General features: G+C 43.5%; 1 protein-coding gene across 3 annotated transcripts in view; it reads left to right on the forward strand.

The window, feature by feature from the left end:
• The first annotated feature begins 5,597 nt into the window (after positions 1-5,597).
• LOC123771537 (zinc finger protein 300-like) overlaps positions 5,598-22,924 on the forward strand; it is a 39,397-nt gene continuing 22,070 nt past the window's right edge. Inside the window, exon 1 of one of the 3 annotated variants that reach the window (XM_069313628.1) lies at positions 5,598-5,750. The gene's annotated coding sequence lies outside the window, so the exon portion shown is untranslated. The remainder of the gene's footprint in view (positions 5,751-22,924) is intronic. The other 2 variants (XM_069313630.1, XM_069313629.1) reach the window with 2 other exon arrangements.

Consider the following 22,924-nt stretch of genomic DNA (forward strand, 5'->3'; position numbering starts at 1 on the left):
TCTATCATATCTGTATTTGAAACTGTGTATGGAGTCAGCCTCCACCACATCACTGCCTAATGCATTCCATCTATTAACTACTCTGACACTGAAAAAGTTCTTTCTAACATCCCAGTGGCTCATTTGGGTACTAAGTTTCCACCTGTGTCCCCTTGTTCGCCTACCACCCGTGTTAAACAGCTTATCTTTATGTACCCTATCAATTGCTCTGAGAATTTTGTTGGTAGTGATAATGTCTCCCCTTACTCTTCTGTCTTCCAGTGTCATGAGGTGCATTTCTAGCAGCCTGTCCTCGTAACTCATGCCTCTTAGTCCTGGGACTAGCCTATTGGCATACCATTAAACTTTTTCAAGCTTCGTCTTGTGCTTGACAAGGTGTGTGTGTGTGTGTGTGTACGTGTGTAACACACACGTACTTATGTGGTACGTGTGTACTACATAATTGTAAGGCGTTTGCTGAATTAGAAAAGTCGGCTAGCAGTCCACCCTTAACGACACAATTAACTCATTACATAAAAAATACGTGGCTGTGCAACAGTGTGTGGGAATTGGGGAACTGGTGTGCATTTAGACGACTGGTGAGGACCAACAATGACGTAGAAGGATGGCACCAGCGTCTGAATCAAAGGGCAGTGAGGGACAACTTGGCTTTATTTTTTTTTTTTTTTTTTTTTTTTTGAGATATATACAAGAGTTGTTACATTCTTGTACAGCCACTAGTACGCGTAGCGTTTCGGGCAAGTCCTTAATCCTATGGTCCCTGGAATACGATCCCCTGCCGCGAAGAATCGTTGTTACAACCAAGTACACATTTTACTGTTGCGTTAAACAGAGGCTACAGTTAAGGAATTGCGCCCAGTAAATCCTCCCCGGCCAGGATACGAACCCATGACATAGCGCTCGCGGAACGCCAGGCGAGTGTCTTACCACTACACCACGGAGACTATAAACTATGACTATATATGACTTATTAACTACGTGCAAGACCCTGGTAACCTTGCAATACCAACTGGTTTTTGATCAAAAGCTAAAGTCCAGTCGCCGCAAGTGCAATAAAGAGAAACAGGAACATTTGTGGAAGCTTTGGGACCGTTACGAGGAAAAACAGATAAGCACCTCACAGTTCCTCAAGGAATGTTCGCGTTTTATCCCAGGAAGTGCCTGAACTAGAATTAGAAAACAGCAGTCTGTTTACTGGTTACTATTTAACTTAAGTTAGTTGTAAATGATAATGTAAAAATAGCCACTGAGAACTGATGAGTTGCCCAAGACTTTTGCTCGTAAAGAGGGAATTGATTACAAACTTGGACTGCCTTTGAGCAGCCTGAGGGCAGCAATATCCCAGGAACATCAACTAAATTTCGGAGACTTGAGGCAAAGTGAAATTCACACCAGTTACTCCATCTATCATTCTATTATGCAGGAAGAACCGCACGTCTATGGGTCATCCAATAATGTTAGCAGACTTCTAGATGTTACCACTGCTAGGCTTAGGCTCGGCTACAAGTACCTCTGGGAGTTTGTAACATTTGCTGATGTAGATTTGACTAAATGTAAACTCTGTCAGCAGAACTATTCGCTTACTTTGCGTCATTATATAATGGAATGTGAAAAAATCGCGGAATTTAGAGATAACACCATCAATAGTGTCCAAAAAATGTGTAAGTACTTCATTCATAATGATGTGCTGCCCGAAATCTTAGCGAAGTATCCAAAATTTGCTTACTGTAGGTAATGCATGCACATGACTGTAAAGCTGCCGCCCAGTTGGGTGGGTGTGCAGCAAGACTAGTAACTTTGTGACTCACCATAGATGTAAAGTGCCTTGTATAGTGATTGTTGTGAGCCTCTTGTTGATCACTTGTGACACAAAGATTATTGATGTGTGTATTTGTGTAGGTGATTAGATATGTATGTGTATGTATATATGTATGCGTATATATATATATGTACATGTATGTATGAGAGTGTGTACATGTATATATAATATTTATAATTTTGTAACTAGCGTCACAAATTGTTATTTGCTTAACTAAACGAACTAGAGGGTTCAACCGATTATGTGCCTCTGTAATCCTTTACACCACCGCCCACGGGACAACCCGTTCTCGCAAATTCGTAAAGTCAATATTGACTTATTAACTACGTGCATAGGTGATATACTAAACATAATAGATACCCTTAAAAACTTGTTAGTATCTTAAGATAAGCATCTTATTGCTTCGTAATTACAATTATCACTTAACCTATACCTATTATAGGTTAGGTAATAATTGTAATTACGAAGCAATAAGATGCTTATCTTAACATACTAAGTAGGTTAGGTAAGGTCGGTGTTTTCTATGAAGCTTTTCAAGGAAAACTATTATGTTAAGTATGTCACCTAAGCACATATTTAATAAGTCAATATTGACTTATTAAATTTGCGAGAACGGGTTGCACGGGATGGGTATGGGGTGCATAATAAAGAAAGAAATTGAATTGAATTGGTCTGATTAAGACTTTATGACCATGTAATCTATGTTTTGCTCCACTACTTACTGGTTGAGTATGGGGTGCATAACAAATAATAGCCTCCTTCGGGGGAGCCTAATACGTGTTAGTCTTAAATCCTTTAATCTCAAATCTTGCTACAGTGTTCCGCTTAATATATGTTATGTACTCTCGCAACCCAATGTACCTTCTTGTATATAAATAGATTTCAACTGTAAGGGGGTATGGTTTGCACCTTGTTATTCTAATAATGGATAAATAATTCTAATAATGGAAGCGCTAATTATATGAACAAGTGCCATGTATTTATTCAGACGAGAACAACAGCGAACACAAACCAGCGCATATACGAACGGAATGGTTTGTATGTACAAACTTCTCAGTGAACGAAGTTGTTTCTAGCCCGGTATCCGAAATTGCAGTATACGACTTGACCAGTCCCCGCTTTATCATTTCATAAGAAGAAAATTAGAGAAAATATAATAATTCATGAAAACTTGGCTTATTAGGCAAATCGGGCCTTGCATAGTAGGCTGAGAAGTGCGTTCTGGCTACTAGGTACGACATATAAATATATATATATATATATATATATATATATATATATATATATATATATATATATATATATATATATATATATATATATATATATGTCGTACCTAGTAGCCAGAACTCACTTCCCAGCCTACTATTCAAGGCCCGATTTGCCTAATAAGCCAAGTTTTCCTGAATTAATATATTTACTATAATATTTTTCTTATGAAATGATAAAGCTACCCTTTTCACTATGTATGAGGTCATTTTTTTTTTATTGGAGTTAAAATTAACGTAGATATATGACCGAACCTAACCAACCCTACCTAACCTAACCTAACCTATATATCTAGGTAAGGTTAGGTTAGGTAGCCAAAAAAAGCTAGGTTAGGTTAGGTTAGGTAGGTTAGGTAGACGAAAAAACATTAATTCATGAAAACTTGGCTTATTAGGCAAATCGGGCCTTGCATATATATATATATATATATATATATATATATATATATATATATATATATATATATATGCAAGGCCCGATTTGCCTAATAAGCCAAGTTTTCATGAATTAATGTTTTTTCGTGTACCTAACCTACCTAACCTAACCTAACCTAGCTTTTTTTGGCTACCTAACCTAACCTTACCTATATATATAGGTTAGGTTAGGTTAGGTAGGGTTGGTTAGGTTCGGTCATATATCTACGTTAATTTTAACTCCAATAAAAAAAAATTGACCTCATACATAGTGAAAAGGGTAGCTTTATCATTTCATAAGAAAAAAATTATAGTAAATATATTATTTCAGGAAAACTTGGCTTATTAGGCAAATCGGGCCTTGAATAGTAGGCTGAGAAGTGAGTTCTGGCTACTAGGTACGACATATATATATATATATATATATATATATATATATATATATATATATATATATATATATATATATATATATATATATATATGTACATGTATGTATGAGTGTGTGTACATGTGTATACAACATTAATAATTTTGTAACTAGCGTCAAACATTGTTATTTGCTTAGCTAAACGAACTAGAGGGTTCAGTTCCTGAACCGATTATGTGCCTCTGTAATCCTTTACACCACCGCCCACGGGATAGGTATGGGGTGCATAATAAAGAAAGAAATAGAAGAAATTGAAATTGCATAATACGGTTATTGACATTCAATAATAGTAAGATAAAGTAATGAGGACCAAATGGGAGACCAGTGATCAGATGAATATTACAGACTCAAGGGTAGCCTTCTCTTCTTGTATATAAATGAATAAATAAATTCGTTTGTTTAATTCTAATGCTTGTAGGCGAGAACAGTTGTGAATGCAAGCTAGCGCACAAGTACATGAGCGCCCAAAATACTTTTACACAAAAGACATGTACAGACAGGCGTGTGACTTCTGACTTCTTTTTTATTGATTAATATTAAATATTAGGCGCTTACCTATAATAGTTATCATTTTATACATGTATAACTATCGCATAATAAATATAAAAGGAGTTTATCCAAAAACTGACAGAAGTGTTGTGTTTTGTGCGTTGTATCGTGTTTGTGGGCATTAGGGTGTGTTGTGTTTACGCTGGCGGGCGGCGTCCTTACCAGCTCCGGATTATGTCTATTACATCACTAAACTTCATTTAATAACTATATGCCTGTTAAATAGAAGATTTTAATTGTTAATAGCATTATATTGTCGTTTTAATATGGAACACGTACACATATGCGAAACGTCGAAAGCTGGTGTCCGAAGTGGTAAAAATATTAGTGTGCGATGTTGTCAATGTACGGAGTGTCTTGTATCCGATAAAGCTACCCATTTCATTATGTATGAGGTCAATTTTTGTTTATTGGAGTTAAAATTAACGTAGATATATGACCGAACCTAACCAACCCTACCTAACCTAACCTAACTTATCTTTATAGGTTAGGTTAGGTTAGGTAGTGGAAAAAACATTAATTCATGAAAACTTGGCTTATTAGGCAAATCGGGCCGTGCATAGTAGGCTGAGAAGTGCGTTCTGGCTACTAGGTACGACATATATATATATATATATATATATATATATATATATATATATATATATATATATATGCGAACAAGCCTGAATGGTCCCCAGGACATATGCAACTGAAAACTCACACCCCAGAAGTGACTCGAACCCATACTCCCAGAAGCAACGCAACTGGTATGTACAAGACGCCTTAATCCACTTGACCATCACGACCGGACATAATGAGGTGATAGCCGAGAATTCTCGGCTATCACCTCATTATGTCCGGTCGTGATGGTCAAGTGGATTAAGGCGTCTTGTACATACCAGTTGCGTTGCTTCTGGGAGTATGGGTTCGAGTCACTTCTGGGGTGTGAGTTTTCAGTAGTGATATATATATATATATAATATATATATATATAATATATATATAATATGTGTGCAGAGATAATATTAATAAAACAATTAAAATCGTTTAATGTACTCTATAAATAAAAATATATAACTTTGAAAACCGTATCAGTCACTAAACAAAAAATTGGGCTACTCTTATTACAAATTCGCTACTTTTGGACGTCAACTCGCTACTTTCAGCAATTTGGATCTGGCAACCCTGAACTTCCCACAACAACAAAAGCTGACTCGTTTTTGTTCTCATATTCTGGCCAAATCTTCTCATTATATGATACTTAGTGGTGGAAAGATTGACACTTAAGGTAAGTTGGAATGCCAGTGCAATAAGTTATTATTGGTAGACGCTGTAATTGTGGCAGAATATATGGCGACGTCTCGGGCTGTGTTGACCCCACTGTTAATGGTCTCTTCCCAACGTTGTTTAATCCCCTAATTATTCTTTATTTGTTTATATATCAGTATCTTGCTAGGGAGCTGTGTTTCACTTTGTGATGGTGAGGGAGATGTTAATGTTGGGTACTAGTGCCACTGTGGTGATGGGTGACGTTGCTGTAGGGCGGTCCATAGAATTACCCAAATCGGCCCAAAACTACACAAATCGTCCTAGCATTACGTAAGTAATGAAGAAATATGGTATATTTACTTACTATAATGTTGGTGCTACACGTAGAACATGATCAAACCTATTTTTACTCTGAAATAATCTAATTTCATAACGAAATGAGACGTAAATATGTGAGAGGTGACGCCATAGGAAGTCGACGGTCCAAGCGACAATTGTGTGGAGCGACTTATCCAAGAAATATGGTCGCCTGGAGAGCGTTTGCTGCCATATCAGCCTCCTGTACACAGTGATCCAGTCCTTTTCGTTCATTGAACACCGAACCCTACACGCCCTGTGATATATTGCTTAATTAACAAATATTCACAAATAAAGATTATATTTGCATATGTTATCAGAAAGGCAGATATAAAATAGTTTTGTGAATCCATCACAGAGATTATACCTTATTAGAGAGGAAAAATATTCATACTTTAAACAAGGCTTCATGGCCGACGCTCTCCTTACCGATATGGGAACTATGACCTTCCAAAGATCAATGTTAATTTAATCTAGATATTGTAATAAACGAAGTTTTCTATGTCATCATAAAGACATAAATATAAGCTGCATGTTAATACTTTGGCATAAATATAAGTGAAGTGAAAGTGTAGATATATGCCTTTTTATAGTTACTTGATGGCTCGCTCAGGGAGTGTGAAGGCCTCCACACAAGCCAATCAATTTTATAATTACTTTGCATATATGCAAAGTAACGCTATAGGTCTTTATGTCAGAATAAAGACATGTAGACGATAATGTAACTACATTTCAAGGAAAACATATCTTAATATAATTATTAAATGAATGCAAAGTTATGGTTAAATAAATAGCCAATACCACACAATCGCCGGTGTCCGGACACATGAATAGTCGCATTAGGTGAAAGGAAATGTACCCAACCATTTCCATTTACCCAACCAGTTTGTGCACCCTATACTCATCCTCTGTGCGGTAATTTATTGTGCACCCCATACTCATCTTGTTACCAGTAGTTTGTGCAACCCATACTCATCCTGTCACCCGTAATTTATTGTGCATCCCATACTCATCCTGTTACCGGTAGTTTGTGCAGCCCATACCCATCCTGTGACCTGTAATTTATTGTGCAACCCATACTTATCCTGTGCCCTGTAGTTTATTGTGCAGCTAATACTCATCCTGTGAGTCATAGGACATTGCGCAACCCTTTCTCATCGTGTGAATCTTTGTTTACTTTGCTCTCCATATTCATCCTCTGCGCGATAGTTTCTTGTGCAACCCATACCCATGATGTGAGTGGTAGTTTATTGTGTACCCTATACTCATCCTGTGAGTATAGGGTACACAATTCTTGTTTGGATTCTTGTAATGTTATTTGTCTATTTGTACTCACAGCATTTGTGTGCCCCTTGAGGGACTTGAATTAGAGGGGGGTTGAAATAGCCTAAGCTACTCTATCCCTTTGAGATGTATTTATTGCTTATCTCAATAAACATACTTGAACTTGAACTTGGGTACACAATGAGTTCATTTGTACTCCATGCTCATCATCAAGAAGTGTATTTTACCAGCATTGTAATATAAATTAAGAATAAAAGCTTAACTGGATTATGGACCCATAATCAAAATAAGAGCCATCACTAATTATCATGACAAATTGTCTAGGCTACACTTCCACCTTTGACAAGCTGCCGCCGGAGGTGGGTATAGTTTATTGCACACCCCCGCAACCCCAGTCCTGGAAGGGCGGGCATTGGGATGTGGACATGTGTACCATTACACCCCTTCCCCCACACACACACACACTCCTCTCCTGTTAATAATAATACTAATAATAATAAAAATTAAAAATAATAACGTTAATAAATATTATAATTAAAACACTTACTGTAATACCCTAGTGCTTGAATGAAGGTGAAGGAAAGACCCAATAAATTTGTAAGTGTATTAACCCTCAAACCGCGCATATCATATATAAATGATATTAGTGACAAAACCGAAACCACGCACATCATTTATATATGATTTCATGTCTAGCGCTATAATTTAAACGCCCCGCCTGGGATAGGGGTAGTCATCGGCGAGCCTCGACCAAACATAAACAAACCCCGCCTGGGAAAAAAATCCAGCGTGGGTCCCCTTTGTGTACAGAGCTCAGTTACCCGGCGGACACCATGGCGAGCGCATCACGTTCCGACGACCGACCCCGCTCAGCGAGACGTTCCTGACCGAGGACGAAATTACTCGTAATTTGTTCCCGGATGGTGATGAGTCTGATATAGACGACTCAGACTTTAATCATGACTATACACAGCCCTCAGAGGTGGATACGACCGACGACGAGTGTGAACATGCTGGCTCCACCAGGGCTAGGCCTAGCATCTCGCCCATGCCTCCTCGCCCTCACTCCACCCCAATTTCAGCAAGACCACACAGTTCATGTGCTCCCTTGCAAGATATTGATGTTTTGCTCGACGATTCTGAAGAAGGTGAATCATTTTCCGGTTTTAGTGACTTAGAATCGGAAAGTAGTTTTGCTAGTGCCAGTGGAGGAGTGTGTGGTGTTGCCAAGCGACAATTTGTCGCGTCAGCAGCATCTGGCCAAGCCATGCGGCACTGCATGGCACCACATGAACAAAGACCCTCAACATCGAGGAATTTTCCATCACCATCCCTGCCCGCCCCTACTGTTCCTAGACCTGCTTCAGCTCCTGGTACACGGTTTCCTCGCCGTGGTGCCGCTATTGGCTCTAGAAAGACACCCGGTGTTTTTGTGTGGAGTGATGGGACAGATTTTGTTCCACAAATTCCTGTTTTTGATAATTCGGATGTTGGAATTACAGACATTTTCCCTGATAAAGGTGCAGATATGTGTGAAATGGACTATTTTACTGCATATTTTGATGAGCCGCTAATGGAACATCTTGTTCATGAGACGAACAAATATGCGAGTGATCTCATTGATGAGGAGGAGTTATCCGATTTTTCACGTTTGCAGCGATGGAAAGATACGACTGTAGGTGAAATGTATGTGTTTTTGGCACTGTGTATGTTGATGAAACATTGTGTCAAACACGTAATCGATCATTATTGGAGCAAAGACCATACTGTTCCAACACCAATGTTTGGCAAATATATGTCTCGAGACCGATTTGCGATAATCCTCAGGTGTCTTCACTTTGCAAATGATGAAGACAGGAATGATGAAGATAGGCTTTGGAAGGTAAGGCACGTACTGAATGAACTTATCGGAAAGTACAGGGATTTCTACGTACCAGCTCAGAAGCTTGTGATTGACGAATCCCTTGTGCTTTTCAAAGGACGTCTTGCCTTCAAGCAGTATATTCCCTCCAAACGCCACCGATTTGGATTGAAATTCTTTGTACTCTGTGACTGTGAAACAGGAATTGTGTTACATATGATAATGTATACGGGTACAAATGTAGACATTCCTGCTAATGACCAACATGGCTTCTCAGGTAGTGTTGTGAAGTCACTGCTTGCACCATATCTGAACAAGGGCCACATTTTATACACAGATAACTATTATACCAGTCCCTTGCTAACTAGGTTCTTGCTTGATAATAGAACTGGTGTGTGTGGCACAGTGAAGGCAAAACGAAGGGAAATACCAGTGTTTCCAGGTGCTATGCAGGTTGGTGATTGCGAGCTCAGAAAAACAGGTGGAATGCTTTCAGTGCGGTGGAAAGACAGGCGTGAAGTGAACATGTTGACCACCATTCATACTGGAACAATGCTGGACAGTGGCAAGGTGAACAGAACCACCAGAGAAATAATCTATAAGCCAGATTGTGTCTTGGACTATAACATCAACATGCGCTTAGTGGATAAATGTGATATGATGGTGGGGGCAGTGGAGTGTGTACGGAAAACAGTGAAGTGGACCAAGAAAATGTTTTTCCACCTTGTTGATGTAACAATGCTGAACAGTTACAATATGTATCTTGTCAAAACAGGTGGTAAACGTAATTTCCGTGCATTCAATTTTACTGTAGTAACACAATTACTACAGAAGTTTGGCAAAGTAATTCCTGGTGTACAGAGGCCCATTCTGAACCCGGTATTGCACCATGCTCCAACACCCAGGCTCGCTTTCAGGGATGCCTTTTTGACACACAATCTCAGGTCACCAACTGGAAAGCGTGCAGTAGGCCAGCGTGCGTGTGTAGTATGCTGGTCAACAACCAAGAGGGAACAGAAAAGAAAAATGGTGATGACTTGGTGCACAGCGTGTCAGGTCCCTCTGTGCCATGTCCGATGTTTCAACGAGTATCACAGTCTTGATGACTTCGAAATGTCCAAGACTGGTGCCAAAACATGTAAATACAGAATAAGTGAGTGTATATAATGGAAATAAATCATAAGAAATAGTATATTTTATTGTGAAAAAAGACATTTTTGTGCAAATACTTGTGACACTAGTATGTGGATACAATATACATTGACAACAGTTTTATGTTTATAAATCATCTTGTGAGAACATATTGAACCACACCAGTGAAAAAAATGGGTGTAAAATACGCCATAGATACTGTAAATAATAACGCGAAAATAAATTCGCGGCAACTCGCGCTCCTTCTCTGTCGCGCCGGACTCACCCCGGGCGCACAGCGGTCCAGCGAAGATCAGGCGTGACGTCATCGACGATCTTCTCGGGTCATTTACGTCCACGGTAAGTGTAATTAAATTTTTTTATTATTTTTCCCGTGCTCAGGGAACACAAATAAAGAGATTAAAAAGAAAAAAAAAATTTCGAATTTTTTTTTTGTTGCGCGTGTGGGTGTTAATTCCATTTGGACCCCGAGCGGTTTGAGGGTTAAAAACCAAATTTTCGTTGGGTGAGCTGGCAGGTGAGCACCACCTGCCAGCTCACCCAGTAATGAACATCACCTGCACACTGCACTGCACCACTTGCCAGCAGGTGCAGAAGTACGATGGAGAGAGCAAAGTATACAATATTTCAAGTATAATATTAAAGATATATTTAGGATTTAATGTTTTCCTATAAAGTTTCAATAATACCTTTATTTGATTTTTTGTATTATTTTCTACCACAGACGTGGCCACACATTAACAATGCTAACCAGCATATATACATTTTCTTCTGTCCGCCATGGACTCTAACCCTTTCCACTACCGCCCACAAGATGGGTATGGGGTGCATAATATAAGAACTAAACTAACTAACTCCATGGATAGGGTTAGAGATTTGTTAAACATATAGTTCAGGGATTTATTGAACAATCAACCACAGAAGGTGATTGTAGTGCTTTTAAAATGCTAGGCTAAGCTACATACGTAAATACATAAATACACAGATTTACGTATGCCCTACATAAAGTGTTCGATGTGTCTTTTACATAGTGCATAGTGTCATTATGTGCATTTACAAAGGTGAAATGGAATTCTGATCAGCTTCCACATATACTTTATACACATACATATACACACAGACATATGCGTGCATATACATATATATACGTACATATATACACACATACATACACATATATTTGTCTCTTTTACTCTGACAAGGTGAGATAACTGATAGAGAAACTAGTGTGCAATTAAGCACTTAATCACTGAAGGTGATTAAGGTGCTTTCACAAGCTCAGGTTATAGAGTTACATCACATACATTCATTGTATAATTGATACGTTACATGGTCAATCTAGGGTACAAGTCCAATATATCATCAAGTGTTCCAGTACTCAAATAGTAATTACACAGTTCAGCATACCTTAGCCCAGGAGGGCGAAAGTCAGTCAGCATGGGACATTCTACAATATAATGTTCAAGGGAGTGCATATTTTCTCTTTCACAAAGTTGACACATTGTGTACTCGACATTTGGGTTTTGAGAAAGCTGCCAGATACGTCTATATCCCAAGCGTATTCTGGCCACTATAACATCACATTGCTGGGTTCTTGTTCCATTAATCCTGTATGTGAATGTCTCCGCACGATATCTATCATAATATTTAATGCTACAACTTTCAGGTCTTTGTGAATTTGTTAAGTCGGTGAGATTTTCATTAGATGTTTGCTTAAGTATTCTCTTTGTCACTGCTAATGAAACACCCATATCAATTTCTACCACTGGTTTTCTACAGGCTGTCTTTGCAAGCATATCAACAGTGTCATGCCTTGAGATGCCAACATGTGATGGTATCCATAGGAATTTAATTTCAAATCTCTTTTCTTTGGCAGCTAAAATATTCATTCGAATATCACTGACTATTTTCTGGGTGTCACTACTATGTGCGTTCAATACCAGGAGTGCACTCTGCGAATCACAGTATATAAGTCCACTGCCTTTGTCTTAAAAATTCTGTGGCAAGGTATATGCCTGCAAGTTCGGTTTGAGTTGTACTTGCCCAATCATTGACGCGCTTCATTGCTGTATGTACGAGAGAAGATTGTTCAAATATATTACATGCGCATCCGGTACATCGTCCACCTTCTTCTACAGAACCGTCGGTATAGCACTGACACACATCGTTACCCATACCCTGAGTACTCTCAGTGATGCTTTTCAGTGTTAACTGTTTTAATAATGTAGAGTGTACATTATCTTTCTTGGGTGCATTTACAAAATCAACTGCTAGATCCAAGTTATCCCATGGAGTAATTGGTTGATTAATTGTTAATTGAGTTGGGTACATATTTAATATTTTGATGGAGTTGGCTACCTTGTAGAACCAAAATGCATAATCAGATTTCGCTCTTCTACGGACCTCAGGTGAGTGTAGCATATTATAAAGTTTAGCTTGAAACTTCTTGTATTGCCGAGATCTACTCAATGCCTTCACGCCGAAAACTGTGCTAATAGACAAAATTATGTTAGAGATATGGGTCTATAATTATCTGAGTGTGCTTTGGGGATGGGAACAATGACACTGTCCAATCATCAGGTAATACTCCTTCACTTAAACTCATTCTGTACAACACTAAAAGTGGATTACCTGGTACTTGTGAGACTAATCTCAGTAAACTGTAAGTAATACCGTCCTCTTCAGGAGCAGTTGACTTATTTGATTGTGCTACACAGCCTTCCCGGCTTGGTGCCTTCTTTGGTAATTACTTATCAAAGGCAGCTCCATACGAGGAGCTGCCTCGTATGGGCCAATAAGTCTTTTGCAGTTACCTTCATTCTTATGTTCTTACTTACATTTATTGAACTTTATCATCATCATCATTTACAGAAAGAAATTAACATAAAAAGTAGTCATTTTAATACACAAAACAGAAGTAGATATTATGTAAATTATGATGCAGGATAGGATCACTATTAAGAACTTAATTATAAACCACAATATGTTTTATATCGTCAGAAATTCGGAAACATACCATATATTTTCAAATATTTACAATTAAAGTATTTATTTAGGAAATAAGTATTTTAGTTACCCTAGTTAGCTCTGAGAACACACATTCTTGCAGCAAGAATTTCTTCCCACTAATCTGAGAGATACTAATGAGACCAGTCTCGACCCACTGGACAGGTCATGAACAACAATCAACTACAGCACCATCTATGTCAGAAGATATTCAAAATATTCTTGATATCATTCAAATTGTCAATACGAGAACAGAATACATAAGTTGAGTGATGTCAAAGGAATCATATTGACTGACCGAGCCCCATTGTAAATATCCGTGGCTTCCTGACCATAAAGGTACCGCCGCGGATAAGGGTAAGGAGGTACCGTCGAGGGTAAGATACCGGATGTACCCCATATACAAGCCGCACTAGCTATTAGTTCATATAAGCTGACAACTTACCCAAATAAACATTACTTCCTAATTATATATATATATCCTACTCACACTCATCCTAGCGCAGTAATTTATTGTGCAACCCATACCCATCCTGTTACCAATAGTTTGTGCAACCCATGCTCATCCTGTTACCTTTAGTTTATTGTGAAACCCATACTCATCCTATGAATGGTAATTTATTATGCACCTCATACTCATCCTGTGAGTCATAGGACATTGTGCAACCCTTTCTCATCGCGTGAATCTTTGTTTACTTTGCTTTCCATACTCTACTCTCCGATAGTTTCTTGTGCAACCCATACCCATGATGTGAGTGGTAGTTTATTGTGTACCCTATACTTATCCTGTGAATATAGGGTACACAATGAGTTCATTTGTACTCCATACTCATCAAGAAGTGTATTTTACCAGCATTGTAATATAAATTAAGAATAAAGGCATAATCTTATTATGTACCCATAATAAAAATAAGAGCCATCACACTATAATTTTCATGACAAACGGCCTAGACTCCACTTCCGCCTTCGACAAGCTGCTGCCGGAGGTGGGTATAGTTAGCAGAAGCAGTTAGCAGAAGCAGAAATGTTTTGTCTATATTTATTTAATGGAAATTAGTGGTGTTTGAGCAAGCTAATCAACGTCAAAAATGTTTACGTTGTTGTTATTCATCTGTAGTACTGAGCTCTACACATATGGGTAGCTTTGCTGCAGGCTGTTTACTGCTCTGAGAAATAAACATAAATCCACATGCCTGGAGCCCGCGGTGGCCGGCGCCTTGCTGTGGGAAGTCAGAGATGTTTATGATTCAGGTCTAGGAATACCGTGGGATTTCACCAAGATGTGTTGTATACAATGAAATGATTATACATTGCTCTGTTGTGAACATTGTATACAGTACCTCAAGATATAAATCCCACACCACTTAACTAGCTCCCAGATACCTAATTAATTCCCTACTCTCTGTAAATGTCTTCCTGGTGTGTGTGTGTGTGTATGTGTGCGAGAGAAAAAAATTAGTTAGTAAGTAGTTAGTAATAGTTGATTGACAGTTAAGAGGCGGGCCGAATGAGCAGAGTTCAACCCGAGCCTGCACAACTAGGTGAATACTCTCTCACTCTCTCTCACCACGCACATATAACACCCACATATGTGTTGTATGTGGATGCTGAAGTTCAGTCTCTTGTCTATGTATAGGTCAAGGAACTTTCCATAATCATTATTGCTAATGTTAACATTGTGTATCTGAAGTTGAATTTGGTTTCAGGATTTACTTCTGAACAAAAATAGTAGTCGGTCTTTTTTATGTTTAATGTGAGTTTGTTAGTTTACATCCATGAGTGGACTTTTTAAATCTGTTATTTTCATTATTATATAGTGCGTTTGGGTTGGGGTCTGAATAGATGAAGGTAGCATCGTCAGCACTTATGTTTACACTTATTGGAAGTATCTAAGTATCAACTAAAGTATCTTCACACTTGACTTAAACTTTAGTAGCTATTTTCTGGACCATTCCTCAAGTTTCGGAGGTCAACGAAGATGGAATTCACATGAAATGGATTATGTTACCATCACTAATAATGTTGTGTTTCTGGGGGGAGCCCCGTCGGCTCCCCGGAGCTTTACCGGCTGATATGCTAATGTCAGACTTTGGCATCAGTCATGTGTATGGAGTTCTAGGGCCTACCGGGGACCACGAGCCAGAACCTGGCCCCCTCAGAGAGGCAAGGGGAGCAATGGCCTATAGAAACCCCCGTGTGGTTGGAAGCATTCTATGTCTGCCATCGACCGGGTCAAGCATCCAGAAAGGTAAGCATTCCAAAACAAACCCCTATTCTGGTGAAAATTGCTACCTAAGCCGAACTAGTGGATAGAACTCTTCAACAGAAAACAAGGAAACTAGAATGATGTCATACGTCACCGCGCCGCTGTCTGCGCAGCTCCCCCCTCCCCGGGAGGGGGAAGGGGGAGCCCCAGACCTCCCACGCCGGCTATCCACCCATCAGTTCTTCGGCTGATGCTATAGGCAATGGTTATGTGCTCCGGCTCCAGTGGTTGTTTCAGCACTGTACCTAGAGTGTGGTGTCTGTTTTCTAGGTGGTGCGTGAGCCGGGAGTGATTCTTCAGTACTCGGGCTGCATGCGCCTAGGGTTCCCTTCCCTAGGTGCCCTGTAAGTACTGCCCTTGGGGCTTGGGGCCACCTTCCACAAGTTCCTTGGGTCCTGCCCCTGCTTGGCCGTTTACTGCTTGGTTTTCGGCCGCTCTTTGTGTGCTCGGGTGTTCTGTCTCCCTTGTTCACCTTAGAGTAAGGGGCAGTGTTTGCACTGGTGGGGTGCGGGGTACTGTGCAGCTTGTCTTTACCAATCATAGCGGCCGGCTCTGTTCCGCTTGGGTACGCTGTCCTCTTGCGGGGTTTTCTTTTTCTTTTTGTTTCTCTACCTGGTGGGGGGTCTGCCTTCGTTCTTGCCCCTTGTGTCCCTTGTGTTCTGAGTATTTTCTGGTGGTACCCCCTGCTAGGTCCCCGTGAGTGTACACGTCCCGGGGGTTCAGCTCTTAGAAAGTTGTAGTTCGTTTTGGGACTTGGGGGTGTTGGTTGCTTCGGTTCCATCCACGCCCCCTTGTCTTTCCCCTGGTTCACCCTTCCTGCCTGCATCCGGTTCCTTACCGTCTGTAGGTTCGGGGCGGGGTTTTTGGTGGTGTTGAGACTCGGGCAGTCTCGGGGAATTCCCCTTCCCGGGTAGTGACGGGGGCATTTGGGCCTGTTCCTCCAGCCGTGTTGTATGAGTCTGCCAGTGGGCTCCCTTCCTTAGTGTTTTCACGGCTGCCCCGGTTTTCTGGTACGGCCGGGGCTTTGGGGGAACGGCTCGGCCCCGGGGCCTGTCGTGTAGGTTCCCGGCGCTGGGGAGGGGCTGACTTGGGGGGGCCTTGGCCCCGTTAGACCCCGTGGGGGTTTTTATCCCCCTCTAGGCGGGGCTTGTGGTTACGCGGAGTGGGGTCTTTCCTCCCCACTCGCCGTACGTGCTGTTGGACGTCGGCCCCTCCCCGGGCTCGGTTCCTTGGCCTTTGAGTCGGTTGGTTCCGTCCTGTGGGTGGATGTTTCCTCCCCCCCTTTTTGGGACGGTGTTTTTGTCATGTTTCCCCGTTCGATGGGGTTCTGCGTGACTTCTGATCTCGGGTGCGCCTGCGCCTTTGTGTGCCTTCGGGACTAGTGTTGGCTTCTGTGTTCTCGAGGGTACGGGAAGGTTTTTTCGCTACTTCCCGCATTATTGGAACGTCTGTCGGCTCCTCGTACTTGTCGCCTTGTTGGGCTACTTGTCGCCCTGTTGGGCTACTTGTCGCCCTGTTGGGCTACTTGTCGCCCTGTTGGGCTACTTGTCGCCCTGTTGGGCTACTTGTCGCCCTGTTGGGCTACTTGTCGCCCTGTTGGGCTACTTGTCGCCCTGTTGGGCTACTTGTCGCCCGGTTGGGCTACTTGTCGCCCGGTTGGGCTACTTGTCGCCCGGTTGGGCTACTTGTCGCCCGGTTGGGCTACTTGTCGCCCGGTTGGGCTACTTGTCGCCCGGTTGGGTTCCTTTTTGGGCTCTTTGCTTCTTTGGCCGGTTTTATTGTTCCTGCTTCCTCTTTTGGCTCCTTTTCTCGTGCAGTAGTCCTGGCTGGCGCCTTCCCGCAGGGAGGGTGTGCGGTTCGGCCAGCGTGTTATGCGCATGCGCCATGGAGTTTGTTTTGGTCTGGGCGGTGTTTCAGTGCTGGGGTTTTTGCGCCCCTTTTTTTGCTACAGTGCTTCGCCTCTCGTTCTTCTCCCTGGCTGCGGTATGTGCCCCTTCGCGCCGAGGGTGTTCTGGTTCCCAGTTGTGGGGAGGACACCGCGGTTTTCCCTGTGTCATGGGTGTGGACCGCCTCCTTCGCCTCTCCCTGTTCTCCTGCGGGTCCGGCAGGGTCCGGCTCTGGCGTCTTCACCTGGCGGTGCTCCCAAGTTCTTCTGGGCACGGTTGAGTCATGTGAAGTTCATGCCACCATTCGCCAGGTGAGTTTCTGCAGTCTGGCGTCTTTTGGCCGGGCGCTGGATGCGGCGGTGTTTATATACCTGTCTTTATTTAGGTATATTTTTGTACGACTGAGACCGTTCGCACACCAGTGACTGTCCCTTTATCACCCCTTCCTGTCCCCTTCATGTGCATGTCCAACCCATGCTGGAGTCATTCAGGGGACCCTCCTTTTTTAATGTTGTGAGGTGTGGGGGTTGTAGGGTTGGTTCTGTACTCACCTGGTGAGGCTCCTGGCTGTGCTTGCAGGATTTGAGCTCTGGCTCTTGGGTCCCGCCTATCTGGTAGAACTTGCGGGATAGTACCAGTGGAGTGCAGTGGTGCTATTGGCACTTTTGGGAAACACTGTATTACCATCAGTGGTCTGTGCTTGTTACACGACCTACTTACGAGCATAAGCCTTCTTGCTGGTTCGTCCGTGGAATTCCAGGGCGCACTGGCCTGTTTTCGTATGGCAGTTCCGGCTCGTCCTGGTTGTGGGGGTATGTGGGCCGGTGGACTGCTCCTAGCAGCTGCCTGGTGGGCCATCCTCTGGCCGGTCTGGCCTGACCTTGGGCCGGGCTTCAGGTGTACAAGAGCTCCCAGTACCTCATCCAGCAGGTATCGAGCGGGGTTTCTCCGCCGTCGGTCTCCTGGTGCAGGTTTCTGGGCCTGCAAGGTTTTTGTCGTGTCATGGTTGGCCCTGTCTGGGGTCTGCCTGCTCCGTTCTCTGCCTTTGCAGAGGGGAGTTGCTATTTACATGTTGCAGTGGTGCCTGTTGCTGCTGCACGTGTGCATTGGTACCGTGTTTCACGGTGGCGTGTCCTTGTTCCTGTGTCCGGTTGTGGAGTGGCACTTTGCTGCCGTTTTGTGCCTGGGGATTGCGTGCGGTTTTTGTCCCTGCCTGATTGTCCGCCCCTGGTTGTTCTCCTGGGGTTTTTTGTGCTTCTGCTCTTTCTTCCTGCCTCCTCTGCAGCAGGGATGTTCTGCGTGTGTTCTTAGGCATTGGTCAGCCTGTGTCCTGTGATGTGCTTCTTTGTCTCGGTCTATTGCAGTTGTTCGTGCCCCTTAGTTCGGGTCCTGTTCTGGCGGCGACCCTTCCGCCTTCTTTGGTTTTCCTAGCTTGCCCTGCCGGTTGTTGTTTTTTTTTTTTTGGGGGGGGGGGGGGGTTCTTGCGATGTCTCGCGTCGGACCCGTCGTTTCTGAACTCCTGGCGGGCTTGCATGCTTTGGGGAGTTTTTTCTGTTCGGCAGACGTTCCATCTCCTTGTGCCGCCTGGGTTTCGGTGGTCGCGCCCGAGATCTTCTCGCGACTCCGCCTTTTTTCCTTGGCTCGGGGGGGGCCTTGTCGGGGCTGCTTATGTTTTGCCTTGTGGTCTCGCCTCCGGTTGGTGGTCGGGTGGCTTCGTGGTAGGTGTCCCACCTGCGTGCTTCTCTTGGCGGCAGTATGGGTATTTTGGCGGTCCTTCCTTTTCCTGTCCCTTCTTAGGTGGTTACTCTTGTTGGCTTGGTTTACTCTCGGCTTGGTTTTCTAGTGGGGGTTGGGGGCTGTCGTCTTGCCACATACTGTCGCCTCTTTTCGTGCGGCGCAGGCGGAGCCGCTTCAGCTTGCTTTCGGTCTTGGTGTTGCTTCTGCACCATTAGTCAGCTGTCTTGTGCGTCATTTCACCTCCGGCCTGTTCGTGCGCCGCTTGCACCATCCTGGTCTCTGGTCGGCGTGCTCTGTCTTCTCCTCGGTTGGTAGTGCCCCTTCGGTTCCGGTGTGTTTTTTCGTCGGCTCTTTCCTTTGGGCCTTTGCCTTTGGGGGTCGGTTCGCTGAGTTTTCTTGCTCCTTCGGTTTTAGCGTTTTGGTTGTTTGATGGCAGCAGTCTCCATCTTTTCTGGCGCGGGGTGGGGCTGCTGCATTCTGGAGGGGTCCAGGGTTTGTTGGTGCTTCGTTGGTCGGGCCGGGGGTGTGTCCTTTTTGTGTTCAGTGGCGGCCCTCCGCTGTTGTTTGCGTGCCACGGCGTTTGGGTCCGGAGCGTGTTTTGCGTTGATCCGGTTCTGTTCTTCCCGGTTCGCGGGTGATGGTGTCCCGGGTGGTCAGCCGTGTTCTTGCGGCTAAGCTGCCTGTGTTCTTCCCTCATGCCTGTGGCGTTCGTGGCTTCGCTGCTCTCGCTGCCGTCTGGGCGACGTGGCCTTGCAGTCTTTCGGGCTTGGATTTTTGGTGTTCGTGCAGGGGCCTTGCTGCTCGTGGTTCTCGTGTTGTTCCCGGGATTTTCGGGGCTGTGGCGCCTTGGGTTGGCGTTTGCTGCCGGTTGTCTCGCCTCCTTGGGGGGTGCGTGGTGTCCGCCTCCCGGTTTTGTCCCTTTGACCTTCCTCTGTGGGTAGTTAGCTCCGGGGAGCCTCCGGGTCTCACCCAGAAAATGGCGTTTCATTACATTCAACGCTGGTTTTTTCTCTGTCTAGCTTCAGACACGGTCATGTTACAATTGTGTCTTAGAGAGTTGCGCGCAATTAAGGATGATAGAAATCACTTACAATTAATGCAGGATGGTAGAAAATCACAATTAATGCATCAAGTTTGGAGACTTGAATTGAAATTGAAATTGAAATAAGTTTATTGAGGTAAAATATACACAAAGGGTTGAGGTAGCTCAAGCTATTCTCACCCCGTTCAGTACATCGTGTTAATACATACATAGACACACACACTTGTACACATTTTAGTGTAACAAGCAAGGCAAATAGTTCTGTTTGATGGGTAGAGGCAACTGCACTTGCAGCAGCACCCGTGGGGCGGTGTAGGAAACCATCAATGTATATGATTTGAGAGAGAGAGAATGATCTGTGGACAGAGCATCAATATGGCGTAAGGTACTGGGCTTTGCCTTAAGATGAAGCATAATAAAGAACCCGAATATCAGGAGAAAAAATTACATTAAAAACTGTCCACATGATACATATATATAATCACGTTTTAAACATTTCAATTGTATTATTTGCATATATATATAATTAGGAAGTAATGTTTATCTGGGTAAGTTGTCAGCTTTTATGAACTAATAGCTAGTGCGGCTTGTATACTGGGTACATCCGGTCTCTTACCCTCTGCGGCGGTAACTTTATGGTCAGGAAGCCACAAATATTTACAGTTCAAGTTCAAGTATGTTTATTGAGACAAGAAAAAAATACATTTCAAAGGGATAGAGTAACTTAGGCTATTTCTACCCCCTCTACTTCAAGTCCCTCAAGGGGCGCACAAATTCAGTAAGTACAAATAGACAATTAACATTACAAGAATCCCATTTAACATTGCAGGTTAATATAGTAAGTACAGCATCTAATTGTTACACTCCTGGGGCAAAATTTTTGTAGCTCCTAAGTATACTGTCTATCATACCATTATCACACATACAAACAATTTGATGTGGTACATTACTTATTTCCTTATTTCTATTGTTATCAATAAGTTGACACTCTAATACATAATGTTCTAAGGTGTGGGCGTGCGGCATACTACATAATTTACAATCCTTATCTTTTTCACTGACATCAACTCCGTATTGCCAGATATATTTGTATCCTAATCTTAATCTCATGTAAATTGAATCCTTCCAAGTTGACTTTCCTTTACCATAGGTGAAGGACGAGTTTGTATTTATTACTGAATAATTCTTAAGTGTGTTACTACTATCCACTATTGCCATTCCACCCAACTGGGCGGCAGCTTTACAGTCATGTGCTCCACACCCACCCAACTGGGCGGCAGCTTTACAGTCATGTGCTTCACACCCACCCAACTGGGTGGCAGCTTTACAGTCATGTGCTCCACACCCACCCAACTGGGCGGCAGCTTTACAGTCATGTGCTCCACACCCACCCAACTGGGCGGCAGCTTTACAGTCATGTGCTTCACACCCACCCAACTGGGTGGCAGCTTAACAGTCATGTGCTCCACACCCACCCAACTGGGCGGCAGCTTAACAGTCATGTGCTCCACACCCACCCAACTGGGCGGCAGCTTTACAGTCATGTGCTGCACACCCACCCAACTGGGCGGCAGCTTAACAGTCATGTGCTCCACACCCACCCAACTGGACGGCAGCTTAACAGTCATGTGCTCCACACCCACCCAACTGGACGGCAGCTTAACAGTCATGTGCTCCACACCCACCCAACTGGGCGGCAGCTTAACAGTCATGTGCTCCACACCCACCCAACTGGGCGGCAGCTTAACAGTCATGTGCTCTACACCCACCCAACTGGGCGGCAGCTTTACAGTCATGTGCTCCACACCCACCCAACTGAGCGGCAGCTTTACAGTCATGTGCTCCACACCCACCCAACTGGGCGGCAGCTTTACAGTCATGTGCTCCACACCCACCCAACTGGGCGGCAGCTTTACAGTCATGTGCTTCACACCCACCCAACTGGGTGGCAGCTTAACAGTCATGTGCTCCACACCCACCCAACTGGGCGGCAGCTTAACAGTCATGTGCTCCACACCCACCCAACTGGGCGGCAGCTTTACAGTCATGTGCTGCACACCCACCCAACTGGGCGGCAGCTTAACAGTCATGTGCTCCACACCCACCCAACTGGACGGCAGCTTAACAGTCATGTGCTCCACACCCACCCAACTGGACGGCAGCTTAACAGTCATGTGCTCCACACCCACCCAACTGGGCGGCAGCTTAACAGTCATGTGCTCCACACCCACCCAACTGGGCGGCAGCTTAACAGTCATGTGCTCTACACCCACCCAACTGGGCGGCAGCTTTACAGTCATGTGCTCCACACCCACCCAACTGAGCGGCAGCTTTACAGTCATGTGCTCCACACCCACCCAACTGGGCGGCAGCTTTACAGTCATGTGCTCCACACCCACCCAACTGGGCGGCAGCTTAACAGTCATGTGCTCCACACCCACCCAACTGGGCGGCAGCTTTACAGTCATGTGCTCCACACCCACCCAACTGGGCGGCAGCTTTACAGTCATGTGCTTCACACCCACCCAACTGGGTGGCAGCTTAACAGTCATGTGCTCCACACCCACCCAACTGGGCGGCAGCTTAACAGTCATGTGCTCCA

This window comes from Procambarus clarkii, chromosome 76, assembly GCF_040958095.1.
Source record: "Procambarus clarkii isolate CNS0578487 chromosome 76, FALCON_Pclarkii_2.0, whole genome shotgun sequence".
NCBI classification, from domain to species: domain Eukaryota; kingdom Metazoa; phylum Arthropoda; class Malacostraca; order Decapoda; family Cambaridae; genus Procambarus; species Procambarus clarkii.